The following is a 17,132-nucleotide window of genomic DNA, read 5'->3' as shown; positions in this document are numbered from 1 at the left end:
CTAGATCTTCTAGTTTTTTCATTTTTGGGTCAAAAAAGTGTTTCACGTCTTCTGCAGCAAGAGAATTTTCCCATTGTATCCATTTTGGATCTAATGCCACAGCATTCAGATTGCCTGGGCTTGTTAATGCCTCAAGGGATGATTCTGCTGTTAAAACAGATATCCTCTTGCCTTGGGCTAGGGCTCTCTTTTTTGCTACAGCAGTTTGAACCGCTATTTAGAATTTTTTCATTTGAACTCAATTTCATTTCAGCTTGTGTGTACAAGTGTGACTTGTAAGTTATTGGTACCGTTTCTCCCTCATTAGAGGTGAGGTACGTGAATCCGCATCTTCCTGGGATGACTCGGATTACAAGGTTGCGTAGGTTTTCGCGAGTTTGCAATTTTGTTTTGGTTAACATGTCTGTTTGTATTGATCTTAAAATTTCTGTCTGTTTCTGAGTCCAATTAATTGGTTTGAAATCAGGTTTTATTAATTCATAGAGAGGTTTAACCCTCTCTGCATAATTTAGAATGTATGTTCTTCCGAAATTCAGGAAACCTAGTATTGATTGTAAGTTCTTCAGCGTTTTTGGTGCTTGGAGTACTGCACACTTCTCTAAGAAGTTGTCTGCAAGGCTTTTGCCTTCACTTGATAATTCATATCCTAAAAACAGGACAGTTAGATGGGCAATTCGTGACTTTTTAAAGTTGAATTTGTACCCTTCAGCTGCAAACCCAAGTATTATGGTGTTCACTCTTTTTAAGTGAGTCTCCAGGTCATCATCTGTGAGATAGATGTCATCGACATAGGATAATGCCTCATCATCATATATTTGTAGTAACTCTGTTACCCTTGCTGAGAATAATCCTGGGCTATTCTTGAATCCCTGTGGGAGTCGACAGAATTGTTTTTGTGACCCCATGCAGGAGAAAGCAGTCAAATACCTGCTTTCAGGTGCAATGTTTTGACAAAAGAATCCATTAGAGATATCTAATGTCGTTTTATATTTTTTGCGCACAATGTTAAATCAGTAGTGCTGCACTGTGTGAGTTTTGTACTGCAAATGTCTTGCAGCAGGAGTTTAGGTGTCTGTAGTCCAAAACAAGATGATATGAATCATCTGGCTTGGAGACAGGAAACAAAGGATTGTTCATTTGTGAGGTGCATGTTTCAATCACCCCCTGGTATTCAAGTTGACCTAAGATCTCCCTGACTTGCTTTTTAGCTTCTTGCTTAACTGGGTACTGCCTTTGTGCAGTGGGTTGATTTTTTTTAACTAGATTTTGTGGTGAGGAGAATCCTCATCCCATCCTACATGATTTTTATATAATGCAGGAGCTTGGGCCACTGCCCATTTTCTTGCAAATTTGTATTTTTTATGAATTGTAATATGATTAAAGAAGGCAGGCATAATCCTTTCTTCGCCATGAGGGCACTCCCTGACAAACTCTGGTGGCCAGTCTTTCTCAGCTAACAGGATGTCATAGCCTTTCGAAAGTTTATCCCAAAAGAGACCCCTTACTTTCCTAGTTTTGTCCCCCTCTTAACGCAATGTTATTTCGTATAATTTATGGGGTTTGCTAACTCTGGTGTCTGCAGTTTCCACCTGAATGTATTCATTCGTGTCCACTGTCTCCAGAAGATTCATCAGGATCTTGCGAGCTATGGTTACTTCTGCTGCGCTGTCTAGCATTGTCTGGGCCCACTCACTGTTTTTCAGTTGTGTCCTTAGTATCCTCTGCATGTTTTATTCTAATACTTGCTACCTTCTTTTTTGGAAATTGTAATTTTTTACTTTGATGAGCAGGTTCCTTGTCTTTGGACTTGACGTGCTCTTCCTTGTGTTCTGACCGTCCTCTTCATTCCGATTTCTGTGAGGAAGTCTGAAAAGATCGAGAGGGACGTGTATCAATATCTTGATATCTATCAGGTTTTCTCAAATTATCCCTATTTCTAAGTTTATATCTTTTCTCAGAGGGCTCCCTCCTGGGAGACTTGTTTCCTCGGTCCAGAGATGTATCTCTCCGCTGAGGAGACCTTCCTCTGGACTGGAATCGTTTTTCTCTGGGAGTGGATTGTTTATTACCATCCCAACTCTTTTTTGGAGTATTCAGATTATTTTTAATAAATGTTTTTTCAGGATTTTCAGTTAGTTGGGGTTTTACTGGTTTCCCAACCAAACTATCTCTACCTAGTTCTTCATAGGATTTTTATATGATTCTGGCAAGTTCAAATGGTTGTTCTGCTATATCTGTTTCTTTCAATTTCTGCAGATATGTTATATCGTCCATGGCCAATTGAACTAATTCTCTATATGCCTTTGTTAATTCCTTTAGTTTAGCTAAAAGTTCTTCGCTTGACATTTTTTCAATGTCGGGATGTTGTGTGTAGCTGCTAGAACCGGCCATGTGGCTCCTGGTCTACCTAGTGGACCGAGCCTGGTAATGTGATTTTGATGTTTTAGTGAGCCATTAAACCAGAGCAGGTGCTCTTGGTAAGTTAGTGGGATTTCAATGTCCTCGAAAGGAGCGTATTCCTCCGGAGGTTCCTCTATTTTGTAATAGTGGAAGTCTTGTGTTACAGCGTTTGCTGCTGGAAAGTGTTTCCATGAATAGAATACCTCTGTCTGCCGATATTCATGGGCCTCTACCACGAATATGACTGTACCACCTCCTGGTGTTAGTCCATTTTCTATAAGTTTAAGAGTTATAGTTCTTCTTACATTGACCGGAATGAGTGTAACATGCGGGTCATTTTGTTGGATAGTTGTATCATCTAACAGTTGAGTTGCTAAAGCATCTCTTTCTTCATCACTTCCCGGCATTTTACTGACAGAAAGTTTTGTTGCTTTGCAGAGCAAGTTTTCAAGAAAACAAAGATTAGGTGCACAATATTTTGGAACACTGTATCCTTCAACGTTGACTAAACCAAAAACTAATACATAGGGATCTCTTCCTACTAAGTTCCGGCGGATATTAACCTTTTACCCACTCCAGACGTCTTTTGGAGTTTTTACGGGAAAAAGGGTTCTGTGTGAAAAAGCACGACTGAGTTACTCTAGTGTCTTGCATTAGATTATCGCCTTACCAAACGTTGGGCGCCATGTAGTGTAATTCCTATATTCCCAATAGGCTCTGCGCATTGGAATAACATAAACAGCAGTTTAGACGTAGGACTGAGGTCATCTAGGTCTCTACTGACTATGTTAAACTTAATTAGGTTTGCCAGCTAGCTCAGAGGTCACTAGAAACTTTCTCGAATGTTCAGGAAAGAGTTAATCGTTCTGACTTAGACCAGAAGGGATTAGTTTCTGACAACCGCGTAAACATGACAACTTTGCTCCCTCAGAATAAAGAGTGTATCTCTAGAGTCGTGTGAAAACAATAGACCGCTATTTCACTTACTCAATCGTGCATACTTAGTTTCACCAGAGTGCAGAGAAATAGAGAGACGGGCGTTTTCAATAAAAGGTGTTATTTATTGAGCAGTCTTCTTTCTCATGCAAGAGAAATGAATTGCCACAATTGCAATACTTATCATGAAGTAAAGTGCGTACAGTAAAAGTAGTATTATGAAATAATACTGTAAAAGAATTGATATGGTTTCCTAGCCATATGATACTTTAAAATGGATAAAATATATACATACATAAAAACATTGACTAACGTACTCAACTGGTGTTTCTAAGATACGCCTACCCCGGTGTACCTGACCTAAGCCTAATACGTGGGAAGGAGTAAGTAAGTTGTAGTTTAAGTTAAGTTCGTTTTTTGCCAAGGAATCTGAATCAAGAATTCTCTCAAGGGTTTAATCAGCTCCGTACCTTGGTTCTAGAATGAAGGAGGTGTTGTATCTCTCTCTCAGGACTCGATCTCCCAGCAACCCGCAAGGGTGACTGGAAACACCGGAGCTGGAATTTCTTGGCAGGAGAAAAGACAGCGTCTCTCTCAGTGCTTCAAAAGGGAGGGGCGGCTTCCTTCGGCTCTCGCATCAGCTGGGCTTCGGGCAAGTAGATAGCCGCTCTTCTCCAAACCACCGTGTGTATGCTTAAGGCTACGTTGGTATATTTATACCTGAAAGGTGCCGGGTTTGACGTAAGGTTGGACATAAGACGTCTCTAAGAACTAACAGTTCTTTCTGGACTCCATGAGTTCTTGTGCAAATCAAAACAAAAGCAGGGGGAATTCCCGGGCTGCTGGAGGCTTGGTTTGTTTAAATAACGCGTTGTACTTTCTAGGAGTCTAGGGGAGTAGCCTTGCCGTATTTGGACTGCATTGGCTATTGCTAAATATGGATTTGATTCTTATGCCTTTATAAGGATTTTATTTATTATAACCACATAAGGGCATAAATCGGGAATATCGAATTAGGGTCCTAGATAGAAACACAACAATGGATGATGTGTCCTTGTTCATTACTGGCATTATGTACTTGGGATAGGAGCTAAGACTGGATGGCAGCTGGGGGTTCAGTGTGCATGCCACTTTTGGGGGCAGATGGCTATTGGTGTGATCATGCATGTTGTGGAGCAGTGGTCTGGGTGGGATGTGTTGCAGGTTTATACCGTGGTTCGGATGAAGTGGGCCATGGTTTTGCATTGCAGCAGTGTGGTATGGGGTGCTATATGCTGAAAGGGGGAATTGTTCAGTCTCTTGGGTGGCTGGAGATGGAGGGATGTAAGTTTTGCCCTGGCTCAGAAGTTTTGGGCTAAGAGTGAGCCCGAGTGGAAATACTCGGTTGAATTTGGCGGCGTCTTCCCAGTAGGCAGACCGGGTTGGTTGGGCTCTGAGTTGGGCTATTTTGGTAGTGTATTGTCATATAGTTACTGCTTATCTATATACTGTGTTAAGTTAGCATGGGCTTATTAAATGTTTAAACGACATTTTTCCTTTTTGCTGCTTCTGCACACGGCACATAATTGTTGATTTAGCTTTCAACCTAGAAGAGGGTTGTGATTTACATGAGAATAATATGTTATTGCTCTGATATCAGCTTTGCTTAATAAACTATGTCTGTACAGAGAGTGCTGAAGCTTCAAGGATAACACGACACAGAATTGTTATGAGGTCTGATCTCCGCACCATCATAGACATAACATAAGTGCAGCTCCTGCCAAATTCTGGCTTTAGGCGCGTTTTATATTGCTTTGCTTAGAGCACACATATACACTTGATGCGGTTCGCATGCAGAGAGCTGGTGGAAGCTGATGTGATCTCTTCATACTAGGATCTTGAGGTATGGGCCCGCCCTGCTAAAACCCAAAGAGACCTTCTTAGATATTAATATAATATGCTAGTTAGGGAGGGTGAGAATTAGGTGTTGTTAACGCTTATTCATTACAGCATCTTAGCATGCTGTCACCTTTTGCTTTCTATGGACTAGTAACTATGCTGATAACTTTGCTTCTGATAATATGTTTCCTTGTATTATCTAAGATACTGCGTTTCAGAAAACGGCATTAGTAAATAAATATTTCAAATGTGCACGTGTCCTCATTTACTCCACGTTCTGGTTTGAAATGATTGTATAACGAAAGAGTGCTCATGTGTTCCACGTAACCCACGGTATCGTAAGTTCATGTTCTGGTTTGTCTAATCATTGGAAGTTTGTTATGACCAATGAGACACTGTAGCTAGCCTGGTAAGGGAATTTTGGGTACTGAGGTGAGTTTTGGGCCACCCTAATTCGCTGAGGTTCCAAATCTCTATGCACAGTTCTGTGGGAGAACGGAAACCCTGCTACAGTATGGAGGGCTGTGCTCTGGGACGGTGTGGTGCTGATTCCAGTGCTGGCTTGGCAGTGTTGAGTATGCCTTTTGGCATTTATTGAGTGATTTGCTCTTGGAGATATTCGGCGTTTGGGTGATGCTCGGGGGGGGGGGCGCTAGCACCAGGACCAAAGAGTGCTACTCCCCGCAGGGGCCCAGGTTATTCTAATGTGTTTTGCCCTTTCTGAATTCTATTGTGTCTGCCCATAAATGCACTGAACATGTAGTCCTTTAGTCTACAATTTCCATTAGATGGGAATTTCTAAATACCATGGAACGCAGGCTCTTGGGTATAATATGCGTGAATTATGTATCAGGTTAAGGGAATTATTTCCAGATGTATGAGACAAATGTTATCAAATATTCTAATTAATGGCTGGTTACCTTGTCAGGGGCTGGGGTTTGTTATTGGCAATTGTTGTATGAGCACTCATTGCAGCATTTCATTGTTGTACAACACATAGGTTAGGGTTGCCAAGATTATTTGTATGGGTAAGAATTCATGGTGGCAAAAGTGGTTGCCCAGGGCTACAGCTTGTTCTCATCTCTCTTTCTGTTTTGCAGGCCATCGTTTCATTTGAAGAAGCATTGCTCAGGACATAAAGGAGCGTTGTGCGGGCTCATACCAATGTGTATGGGGTTCACAAATGGTGCTTTGGCGTCACATTTCAACACTTATATTCAAGGCGGAGCTGCCGGTGAGATTTCCTGGGGCTAATACCAATGTGCTGCACTTGAGTACTTACATTCAAAGGCAAGACTGACAGGTTAGAGTTATGGCTGCTGTCAGCAAGGCAGGGATGAAACGGGTACTTAAATGAGAGATTATTCTCTCCATTCTTTGGGTGCTGGCCAACGTAAGGCAAACGGATCACCTTTCCCTCGTGCCATGTGGGTGTGCCTCGAGAAGGTACTCTATTATGGCCATCACCATGACAAACTGCCCCCGGAAGGCACCGAATGCTGTTCTTCCCACACCCCTGACTCATGTGTAAGATAAAAGTCCAGGATAGCTAAGGTAATACCGTTCTAATGTATGAAAGTTCTGCAAAGGTTTTTAGTATTCAGAAATGATTGGCGCACGTCAGAATGCTGCAAAAATAAGAACGGTGCTTGGTCAGGGGACACCCAAAAACTCCTGAAAAATAGTGGGCCAGGACCCACCCTATTACTTAAGTACACAAAGTCCAGAGCACATGTGTAGAGTCTTTTGAATAATAATATTACAAATAAGAAAACAAGATTCAAACTTGGTTTTATACCTGAAAGTGGTCCCCCTTCAAGAGGAGATCCAAAGAGAAAACCAGCCGACACGTGTTTCGTCAGACGGGTGATTACCCGAGACTCTTCATGGCTGAAAAAATCTCAAGGGAGCAGTATTTGGGAGCCGGTGATAATTCCAACCCGGTCCTCATCGGGGAATTACGTTTGCGAAAAGCCAACTCGGGCCACTATGTAAAGAGTATGAGGCGTGGGTAGAATTCAAACGATGACGGGCGAGTACTGCCATCCAAAATTCTTTCAAAAATCTAAGCTGAGAAGCAGCGAAGAGTCAAGAGCAAAATGCTGTTACCAGATAGGGAACCAATCCAATGTATACATTGAAGGGTGTTAGGTTCCTGATTGGAATTACACTTTCCCTCACTCCAGGGATTCGAGCAAAAGGAACAGAGTTTGCATCAATTATTACCGAGTGGATAATTTAGAGGTAATGCTGCATAGCTGCCTTTCATTGAGGCATTCACTGCTAGCATTGTTTCACCGTCTATTTTCGTTTTTGAACGAGTGATTGCAGCTACGGAAGCCGTTTGCACAGCTGCCTTTGCGGCTTCGTCAGCAATGAATTCCCTGCAACGTGAACGCCATCACGCTGATGACTCGGTGTATGAATCATGTGAGTCTTTTGTAGTTCTTTTTGCAAAAGAACTACTTGTTCCAATAGCAGTTTATGCTTAATTGTTCCACCTTTAGCGTCTTTGAAGCCGCTCTGAACCCAGTTCTGCAAGTATTCATTATAAGATTGGATGCAGTAATATGAATCGCACACTATCAGTGTGGGGACTTCGCGATTGGTATTTTCAAGCGCCATCTTGAAAGCCTGTACTTCAGCTTGCTGAGCTGTACAGTCTCCGAGAGATTGAGTTTTAGTGACCATCGGTCTGAATTTACCTTCGCGCCAGCGACCTTTAACAATCGCGCACGCAGCACTGTAAGCTTGTTTACCCTCATTGCGGGTTGTGCTGATCCGTCTGTATGTGTTATACATCCGTAATGTTCAAGTGGCAGAATTTCAGTCGGGAGAGGACATTCTAATTCGTATTGTAGGAATTCTTGTGTTTTTAAATACGGGTCAAAAACGTATTCAACGTCTGTTGCAGCAAGAAAATGAACCCATTGTATCCATCTCGGACGTAGAGCTTTTGCATTTGGAATGCTTGCCTTTGTCACTGCCTCTAAGGCAGGTACAGGTGTAATGATTTTTATGCGTTTACCCTGTGCTAGGGCTCTCTCCTTTGCTACAGCAGTCTGAACCGCTGTCAGTATTTTTTGTGTTGATGTGTATTTCATTTCAGCTTGTGTGTACAAGTGTGACTTGTATGCCATTGGTACCGTATCACCTTCGTTAAAGGTTAGGTATGTGAATCCGCATCTCCCTGGGAAGATTCGGATCACTAGGTTGCGCACGTTGTCTCGTGTTTGTAATTGTGTTTTTGCTAACATGTCTGTTTGCACTGAACGCAAAATTTCTGTGTGTTTTTGTGTCCAATTAGTAGGTTTGAAATTGCGATTCTCCTATTAACATGACCAGAGAATCTGGATTTCATTAAAGACACGGAGGCTGACATTATGCATTATCCTTTAATAGCAACTCACACAGCCGCACTACATCACAAAGGATAAAGTTCTAGAGTCATAACAAAGGATGTATCTAGGAGATGATCTGCCTCTTTTAAAAGAATCGCAGCAGGAAGAACTTCAAAAGGAACTGAGAGATCCGGTAACGGGAAACAACTTCATGAGATGAAACATCAAGGAAGAAACTTCAGCAAGTCAAAGGCCAGCCGGTTAAACGGAGTTGCCTGAAAGAAAGAAATGAGTAAGAACCAAGAGCCTGAAGAGCAAATTCATCACATGGTCATAGCAAAGATTAAAACCAATTGAAGCAATTCATAAAAATCATGCACAAATACAATATATCAAAGATGTAGATGTAATAAGTTGACACCCCTCAAGTTGTGAAAGGGAGGAGGGAGGGATAATGTCAGCCTCCGTGTCTTTAATGAAATCCAGATTCTCTGGGCATGTTAATAGGAGAATCGCAATTTCATTACAAGACCGGAGGCTACATTATGCATGTTCGTAGCCCCGAAGGACCACCTCAGACATATGCTCGATAGGCTTACAGTAATGACGAGCAAAGGTATTAGCATTTGACCAGTCAGCAGCCTTCAGAATATCATCCAACTTACCACCTGACCAGAAGGACTTACTGGCCATAGCTCCTCTGACAGAATGTGCTTGGAACTTAGAGAGGTCAACACCAGCGAGCTTCATGGTAGACTTAACCCATCTAGCAATGGAGGTGGAAGAAACAGGTTTGAAAGGTTTCACAAAGGAAACTAAGAGTTGATTTGCGTCATTGGGGCGCAGGAGAGACATCCTAGCGTCATATTCTTTCATGCAAGCAACCACACAAAGTTTAGGTAAGGTGTCGAAACGAGGATAGAAGATAAAATCTGACATCGTTTTGGTTCTTCTAAGTAATTCGAACTTGACACCAAACATATCATAACATCTATTTGAAATGTCTAAGCTTCTGATGTCAGAAACCCTCCTACAGGAAATTAAGCACAAGAGTGTAGCAAGCTTAAAGGAGAGAAACTTTCTATTAAGGGAAGAATTATCTGGCCAAGAACAAAAAAGGTCTAAAATGCACTTGACATCCCAAAGGGTCTGGTATTTAGGTCTAGGGGGTCTCCTTAGTCTTATACTCTTGAGGACCCTACAAATTATAGGATTTTTACCTACCGATTTACCGTTGATAGGAGCGTGACCAGCGGAGATTGCGGATCTGAAGCAGTTAATAGAGCGATAGGAAAGGCCTCTGTCAAATTGTTCGACCAGAAAATTAACGATATTCACGACAGGAGTCTCCACGGGATCCAGACTCCTTTCCAGGCACCAATGAAACCATTTCTTCCAAATGCTGTTGTATCTAAGGTGTGTCCCAGGTGCCCAAGATTCTCCGAGGAGAGAGAGAGCTGTCGACGAAAGTCCAGACAGCTCGTTAGATTGCCTGACACTTTCCAGGCAAGAAGGTTCAAATTCCCCTCGAGAATAAGACGGTGATCTTCCCCGTCTGCGTTTGAGACCAGGCCTGGAGAGGCTGGGATCAGAAAGGGAATGTCGCATGCTAGTTCCAGGGCTGTCGGGAACCAGGCTTGGGACGGCCAAAAGGGAGTTATCAGGATCAGGGAGCATTGATCCGATCTGACCTTCTGAAGGACTCTCTGAATCATGGCGAAAGGAGGAAAGGCATAACCCAGGAAGTGGGACCAGGGTTGGAGAAACGCGTTCACAGCAAGAGCGCCCGGGTCTGGCATCCAACTGAAGTAGTTGGGAAGTTGGAAGGTGAGCCTGCTGGCGAATAGATCCACGTCTATGGGACCCCAAAAGTGGGAGAGGGAATTGAAGACGTTCACGTCGAGTTTCCAGTCCGAGAAGTCTATAAGGAATCTCGAATTCCAGTCTGCTGAAATGTTCGATTTCCCGGGGAGATATTCCGCCCTGAGGGAGATTTTGTGTTCCAGACAGAACATCCAAAGTCTCCTGGCAAGGTTGGAGAGATCCGCAGATCTCGTCCCTCCAAGGCGATTGATATAGGCCACAGCGGAAACGTTGTCCATCTTCAGAACAACGGACCTCCCTTGGCTGGAGTGTTTGAAGCTCATAAGAGCGTATAAGCCAGCCGTCAATTCCAGAAAATTTATGTGTTGGGAGGATTCCGATAGGGTCCAAACCCCACCGGTGTCCTGGTCCCCCAAACGAGCACCCCAGCCATGAAGACTGGCGTCTGATTCTAGGACAAAATCCGGGGATGAGCCGAAGATAGCTTTGCCGTTCCAGGCATCTAAGTTCTCCAGCCACCAAAAAAGCTCTGTTCTCGCATCCGGATCTAGAGAGACAAGGTCCCCATACCACAGACCTGAATTGAGGGCTTTCCTTTTTATTCTCTGAAGTGCGCGGTAGTTCAGAGGGCCGGGAAAAATGGCCTGGATGGACGAGGAAAGGAGCCCAAGTAGTCTGGCCAGTTCGCGGTGAGTTAAAGACTCTTGTTTCAGAACAGATCTGATCTCCTTCCGGATCTTGGCAATCTTCTTGGCCGGAAGAAGGAGAAGACATTTTGTGGTGTCTAGAGTGAAGCCGAGGAATTCTATAGTTCTGCAGGGAGAGAGCATGGATTTGTCTCTGTTGATGATGAACCCAAGGCTCTCTATCAGGTTCATGGAGGTTTCTAGGTCTCTTAGGAGGTCTGAACGGGATTGGGACATGATAAGAATATCGTCCAAGTAAATGATGAGGCGGATACCCCTCTCTCTTAGAATTGTAACAACACACTTCATGATCTTGGTAAAGCACCAAGGGGCAGAAGAGAGGCCAAAGGGAAGAGCTTGGAACTGGTAGAGATGTTCCTTCCAAGCAAATTGAAGGAAGGGTTGATGTTCCTTGTACATGGGAATCGTGAAGTAAGCGTCCTTCAGGTCTAACTTGGCCATCCAGTCCCCTTCCAGAAGGAGATCCCTCAGGAGGTGGATACCCTCCATTTTGAAATGGCGATAAACTAGGAATTTGTTGACTTCTCGAAGGTTTATTACGGGTCTCCAACCCTTGTCCTTTTTTTGAACGAGAAACAGTGTGCTTGTGAACCTTGCATCGGACCAGGGAACCTCCACTATTGCGTCTTTTTTGAGCATGGAAGCGATTTCTTCCTCCACGATCTTTTCTTGATCTTCTGAGAGGGCAAAGGGGTGGGGTAGGTGTGACTGGAGGGGAATCTGTAAGAAGTCTATCTTGAAGCCCATGACGGTTTCTAAAACCCATGGGTCTTGGGTAATTGAATCCCAAACATGATAAAACTGTTTTAGCCTGCCCCCTACTATGGGAGGGATAGAAGAAGGAGGAGTAGTACTTACTTGTAGAGTTGGAGGTGTTGGGAGCGCCTCGACCTCTTGAACCACGGTTCCTCGGGCCTCTTCCTCTTTGGGGGAAGAAGGGTTGTCTAGGGGGGTAGAAGCCCCTTCCTGTTCCTCTGAAGGATGAGTAGGGTCGTTGGTTGCCTCGGCCGGAAGAGCGACCCCTTCTACCGGCCTGGCCAAAAAGGTTGGTGTTGAAGACCCGTCTCAGGTTGTTCTGGGCTCTATCAAGGGCAGTAAAGGTGGATACGTATTTGCCAATCTCTTTGATTATGTCCTCTCCGAAAAGGAGGCCTTTGGGGTTCTGGGAGGGTTCCTTCTCCGCCATGTCACCTAATTTGGGGTTGATTTTGTTCAGGATAGATCTCCTCCTCTCAATGTTCAAACTAGAATTGGCGTTGCCAAGGAGAACTATGGCCCTTTGGCTCCAACCTCGAACGAGGTCGACGTTCAAGGGGGTAGAGGAGAGGTGGGATTGTTCCGCCATATCTAGGATTCTAACCAAGGGTCCTAGGACGTCTAAGAGGCGGTCTTGGCAGCCCTTGAGGGCCCTCTCCAAACCTTTTCTAGGGTCACGTCCTAATTTAAATAGGAATTTAATGAGGCTAGGGTCTAGGTTTGGAGTCTGACAGACTCTGTCATCAATGGTAGGTCTGGGGGATTCAGACCTCATTGTGTTTCTGGTGTTTCTATCCAGAAGGTTTCTCAACCAGCGTGCAACAAATTTGGAAACATGATCCTGCGGGAACCATTTAGAGCTGTTGGGGTGAGAAATGTTTAGGGGGGAAAACATTTCCTCTCCAATAGGGTTTAAAATATTATTCTTTGGAGTAGGTTCCGGATCGAAATGGGAGTTGAGATCATGTTGGACCTCATCCAGGTCAAAGACGAACTCGTCTGAAGGGTCTTTGGAGGAGTTGTCATCCAAGGAGGAGGGAGAGGAGTCAAGACCAACATTTCTACTTGTTTGATTAGCACTATTCCAAAGTGTGCCGCGAGGGGCACCGTACACATTTGTGCCGCCATGGGCACCGGTCAAAGGAGTGTCCCGAGGGACATCAGGTTCAAGTGGGGCGCGGTGGCCTCCCATCCAAAGTGAGGTGCTAGGACCTCCTATGCTTTGAAAGGCGCTAGGGCCTGTAGTGCTTTCGCAATGTTTGGTCTTTTTGGGTCTCTTACCGTGTAAGGGGAGATCCTGGGGGTCACCCGGTCTTTTAGAGAGCATGACATCTCTGAGGGAGGACATCATGCAAGACTTAATTTCTTGTTGCAGAAATTTTTTAAGCGAATCGTCAATGGGAGCAGGTGAGCTAGCAGTGGCGTCATCAGAATCCACGTCAGACATGGTGTGGTGATGAAAGACTATTAACAGGTAAGATAATAATCAAATCCCCCTTTTTACTCCTCTTTTTTATTTATTTTTTTATAGTTTTTTTTTTTTTTGTAGGTGAAGCCTCAGGCTACTCCCCCTTTTTTTTTTTTTTTTTGGTAATTAAAAGGTAATTATTTTATAGGTAAGGGGGTATAATTATGGTGAGCAGTAGAATCAATATGAAGTAATGGGAAAAGTTAAGGTTTAAGGCTACAGCAAAGTATTGATGCAATGAAGGGAAGTATTAATGAAATGAAGGGACGCTTATTGTAAGGAAAGCGTGTTTAGAAATATCCCTAGATAAGTCAGGAGACGAGCGCAGTGGTCGTAGGTCCCCGGCGGCTGAAGCAGAGCAACTGACAAGCTAAATCAGTCGTGCTCGAGCTCAGCCGCCGGAGGAAAGGAAAGTGGCTTGGCAGGGGAGGCACGCAACGCGGGTGTCGCGAGCGTGCTTTCCTCTAATCCAAAAAGGCAGGAAATGGAGCGAAATCGCAGGCGCGCCTCTGCTGAATGAAGCGGAGATCCGACACGCGTTTAAGGCGGCGGAAAGAGGGAAGGACGGTCAGAAAGACGGTATGAAAGGGAGCGCGGTCGCGCGTTTTATAGGGGAGAAGGGGGGTGGACAACCATAAATTGGAAGTCCATTAGTAGGGAGGGTGGGATGGGAGGGGGGAAGCCTGCGCCACCCACCACCATTAAGATCTGTGCTGAGACACGGAGTTAAAGGAAAAACATGGCGAGGTTACCAGAAAAACGCTGAAAACAGGTTTAAAACGCTGAAAATAGATTCAAATAGGCATAAAAGTATCTGGGTTGAAAGGGTAGTACAATACAATGAAAATAAAGCGACATAGAGATATAGAGTATAACAAAATACAAATCTAGGCTTAAAATCAAGGAGCAAGTAATAGTAGTGACTTATCTGCTGGCGAGCCGCTTTTAAAAGAGGCAGATCATCTCCTAGATACATCCTTTGTTATGACTCTAGAACTTTATCCTTTGTGATGTAGTGCGGCTGTGTGAGTTGCTATTAAAGGATAATGCATAATGTAGCCTCCGGTCTTGTAATGAAATCAGGTTTGATTAGTTCGTAGAGAGGTTTAACCCTTTCTGCGTAATTTAAAACGTAAGTTCTTCCAAAATTCAGGAAACCTATTTATTTTTTTATTTTGAAAGTAATATATATAGCGCGAAACAGACTCTTGCGAGTATCAGAGCGCTTTACAAGACAAATAGAAATATATACAGTGTATATTACGATATAGAGAAACACACAATAAGTAAGTACTAGATACATCTAGAACAAGACAAGGCATTGCGATGCTAGTGCACATTGGCAAATATAAGTGAAGAAAAGCAAGTAATAGGGTACAGAGCATTGAATAAAGAGTTCACATGGATTGAGCCATGAGGATAGCTTTCACTTCTCTTTTGAAGGAAGCCGGGGAAGTGTTCATTCTAGTTTCACTGGGCAGAGCGTTCCATATCCTTGGAGCCATACCGGAGAAGGACCGGTTATACGTTTTTTTCTTGGCAAATCGTTGAGGTTGGAGGAGAAGAGTCTTGGCACTCCTGGAGGCTCTGCTGCCCGCTGAAAGCACCAGTTTCTGAGCTAGGTATTGTGGGGTGTTGTGGTAAAGAGCCTAGTGTGTAATACATAGATTTTTAAGTGAATTCTGGCTTCAAATGGTAGCCAGTTGAGGGCTCTCAAGTCTGGGGATATGTGAGCGTTTCTCTTCGAGCCTGTGATGAGTCTCGCAGCTGAGTTGATCGTGGCTCTTAGCGGGGCTGTTGAGGACCTTGGGAGTCCGCATAAGGTTACTGCTCCGTATTCCAAGCGAGGGATAACTAAGGCTTGAACAGCTTGTTTGAAATCGAAGGCTGGCAGATAAGGTTTCAGCTTTCGCAGGGTCTTTAGGTGGAAGTTGGCTCCCTTTGTTGAGGCGCTGATGTGTTTCAGCATCTTGAGGTTATTGTCCGGCGTTACCCCAAGGGATTTTGCTGAGTCGACTATGAGCGGTTGTCCAGTGAGAGCTGCTAGGTGTTTCATCCAGTCAGTGATTGTTTGGGTTTTGTTAGGGGGGGCAATTACAAGAAATTCCATTTGAGTGAGTTAAGTTTCAAGTGGTTTTCGGCCAGCCAGATTTGGGTTTTTTGTAGAGTGGAGTTGAGTGATTTGATGTCTTCCAGAGAGTGAAGGTTTACAACCATTACAACGCAACTTTTACCACGCAGTGCTGTTACAACGCAGGTTTTACTATGCATACCATTACAACGCATTACACTGGGAGGCGCTCTAGGATAGGGAATAAGTTTAATTTACTATCCAACACCTTCCCTACTATCCACGGGGACTGGAGTTGGAATAGTAAATTAAACTATTCACTATCCAGCACCCCCAAGTGTAATGCGTTGTAAAGGTATCCGTAGTAAAACCTGCGTTGTAACAGCATGCGTGGTAAAAGCATGCGTTGTAACGTCATACATTCAGAGTGAATTTTGATGTAGATTTGGGTATCGTCAACATACATGTGGAATTGTATCTTGCAGATGCTGAGAAGATCGGTGAGGGGTTCCATGAAGAGGTTGAAAAGGGTGGGAGAGAGGGAGGAGCCTTGAGGAACTCCCAGCGTGACAGGCGAGGGGAGGGACAGGGATTGGTTTACCTTGAATCTTTGGGATCTGTTTTGGAGGAAAGAGGCAAACCAGTTAAATACACTTGCAGATAAACCCATTCTGTGTTTCAAGAGATTCAGCAGGTTGTCGTGTTTGACGGTGTCAAATTCTGATGACAGGTCGAGTAGGATTAACAGACGGGCTTCATTTTGGTCGAGGATTTTTAGAGCGTCATCTAATACATGTGTCATGGCTGACTCTGTGCTGTGACCTGCTCTGAAACCAGATTGAAATTGGTTCAGCATGTTGAAACGATCAATGTGACAGTTCAGTTGTATGTTAACGCATTTTTCAAGGAGTTTAGCTAACATAGGGATGTTGGGGATCGGGCGATAGTTATTAGGGTCCAAGGGGTTTGCTGTGGGTTTCTTGAGGATAGGCGAGACCTGCCCTGTTTTCAAGGTGTCTGGAATGGATCCTTGCAGAAGGGAAGTGTTCATGATCTTGGTCCAGAGGGGTAGTAGGAGAGGAATGAAGTCTTTTATGTAGTTTGCCGGGAGCGGGTCAGTGTAGTGATTGGATGGTTTCAGCGCGTTTAGCGTTTTTAATATGGTATCTTCACTGTAAATGTTGAAGTGGGACCATGATGCATTGTTTTTTAGTTTAAATAGAGGGAGATTATTAGCTGGGGCAGCAGCAAGGGACAGTGGTGGGCTCTCTTTCAGGCCTGAGGTAGATAAAAGGTCCTTGAGTAGATCCGATTTAATGGATTCTGACTTAGAAGCGAAGAAAGAGGCAAATTCATCACAAGTAGGCGTAGTGAGAGGGTTGGTGTTAAGGACCTTAGATAGGCTCTTGGTTTGGGCTTTGATAAGATCGAAGAGTTTTTTGGGGCGGTTCTTAGCTAGGTCAAGTTGGGACCTGAAGAAATCGGTTTTAGATTTTCAGATTTTTCTAAAGTAAGTGTTCCTGGAGGTTCTCAGAAGTTTGAGGAGGTCAGTTGAGGGTGTAGCTCTCCAGCTTCGTTCGATTATTCTAAGAGAGCGTCTGTCATCATTTAGCCTCCCATCGAACCATGGTTGGGAGTCTTTAGCAGAGGTTCTCTTCAGGTGCATTGGGGCAATTTTGTCTAGGAGGTTGTTCATGGAGTGAAAGTAGTGATGTGTCAGCTCCTGAACATCAGCTAGGTCTTCCTGGGGG

Source organism: Lissotriton helveticus, chromosome 6, assembly GCF_964261635.1.
Source record: "Lissotriton helveticus chromosome 6, aLisHel1.1, whole genome shotgun sequence".
Classification (NCBI taxonomy): Eukaryota; Metazoa; Chordata; class Amphibia; order Caudata; family Salamandridae; genus Lissotriton; species Lissotriton helveticus.
The sequence above is the reverse complement of the archived record's forward strand: the minus strand, read 5'-3'. Positions refer to the sequence as shown.